A 2,500-nucleotide genomic window follows, 5' to 3' on the forward strand; every position below is an offset into this window, starting at 1 on the left:
AATAGATAGATAGATATATAGATAGATAGATAGATAGATAGATAGATAGATAGATAGATAGATAGGTAGTTTGATAGACACACGTTTTTGTAAGTGTGTGTCAGTATGTGTGTGTGTGAAGGTCTGCCAGGTGCCATTCAAAGTAAATATTTGAGAATTAATAATCGTTTAGTCTTATAAAATTGAGATAGATAGATATATAGATACATAGATAGATAGAAAGAAAGATAGATAGATAGATAGATAAATACATACATACATACATACATACATACATACATATATAGATAGATAGATAGATAGATAGATAGATAGATAGATAGATAGATAGATTGATTGATAGTTTGATAGATACACATTTTTGTTTGTGTGTGTCTATATGTGTGTATGTGAATGTCTGCCAGGTGCCTTTCAAAGTAAAGATTTCAGAATTAATATTCATTTGGTCGAATGAAATTAATATAGATATATAGATTAGATAGATAGATAGATAGATAGATAGATAGATAGATAGATAGATAGATAGATAGATAAGATAGATAGGTACACATTTATGTTTGTGTGTGTCTGTGTTAATGGTCTGGCCAGGTACCTTTCAAAGTAAAGACTTGAGAATTAATAATCATTTTGTCTTATAAAATTAATATAGATAGATAGATAGATAGATAGATAGATAGATAGATAGATAGATAGATAGATAGATACATAGATACATAGATACGTAGATGATAGATAGATAGATAGATAGATAGATACATAGATACATAGATACGTAGATGATAGATAGATAAATAGATAGATAGATATATAGATAGATAGATAGATAGATAGATAGATAGGTAGATAGATAGATAAATACACAGATACATAGATGATAGATAGATAGATAGATAGATAGATAGATAGATAGATAGATAGATAGATAGATAGATAGATAGATAGATAGATAGTTTGAAAGAAACACATTTTTTTGTGTCTGTGTGTGTGTGAAGGTCTGCCAGGTGCCATTCAAAGTAAATATTTGAGAATTTATAATCATTTAGTCTTATACAATTAAGATAGATAGATAGATAGATAGATAGATAGATAGATAGATAGATAGATAGATAGATAGATAGATAGATAGATAGATAGATAGATAGATAGATAGATTGATAGATTGATAACTTGATTGATAGTTTGATAGACACACATTTTTGTTTGTGTGTGTCTATATGTGTGTATGTGAATGTCTGCCAGGTGCCTTTCAAAGTAAAGATTTGAGAATTAATATTAATTTGGTCGAATGAAATTAATATAGATATATAGATTAGATAGATAGATAGATAGATAGATAGATAGATAGATAGATAGATAGATAGATAGATACAGCGATAGATAGATAGATACATCGATAGATAGATAGATACATCGATAGATAGATATATAGATAGATAGATAACATAGATAGATACACATTTATGTTTGTGTGTGTCTGTGTTAATGGTCTGGCCAGGTGCCTTTCAAAGTAAAGACTTGAGAATTAATAATCATTTAGTCTTATGAAATGAATATAGATAGATAGATAGATAGATAGATATATAGGTAGGTAGGTAGATAGATAGATAGATAGATAGATAGATAGATAGATAGATAGATAGATAGATAGATAGATAGATAGATAGGTAGTTTGATAGACACACGTTTTTGTAAGTGTGTGTCAGTATGTGTGTGTGTGAAGATCTGCCAGGTGCCATTCAAAGTAAATATTTGAGAATTAATAATCGTTTAGTCTTATAAAATTGAGATAGATAGATATATAGATACATAGATAGATAGAAAGATAGATAGATAGATAGATAGATAAATACATACATACATACATATATAGATAGATAGATAGATAGATAGATAGATAGATAGATAGATAGATAGATAGATAGATAGATAGATAGATAGATTGATTGATAGATTGATAACTTGATTGATAGTTTGATAGACACACATTTTTGTTTGTGTGTGTCTATATGTGTGTATGTGAATGTCTGCCAGGTGCCTTTCAAAGTAAAGATTTGAGAATTAATATTCATTTGGTCGAATGAAATTAATATAGATATATAGATTAGATAGATAGATAGATAGATAGATAGATAGATAGATAGATAGATAGATACAGCGATAGATAGATAGATACATCGATAGATAGATATATAGATAGATAGATAACATAGATAGATACACATTTATGTTTGTGTGTGTCTGTGTTAATGGTCTGGCCAGGTGCCTTTCAAAGTAAAGACTTGAGAATTAATAATCATTTAGTCTTATGAAATGAATATAGATAGATAGATAGATAGATAGATATATAGGTAGGTAGGTAGATAGATAGATAGATAGATAGATAGATAGATAGATAGATAGATAGATAGATAGATAGATAGATAGATAGATAGGTAGTTTGATAGACACACGTTTTTGTAAGTGTGTGTCAGTATGTGTGTGTGTGACGATCTGCCAGGTG

Source organism: Scomber japonicus, chromosome 13 (assembly GCF_027409825.1).
Source record: "Scomber japonicus isolate fScoJap1 chromosome 13, fScoJap1.pri, whole genome shotgun sequence".
NCBI classification, from domain to species: domain Eukaryota; kingdom Metazoa; phylum Chordata; class Actinopteri; order Scombriformes; family Scombridae; genus Scomber; species Scomber japonicus.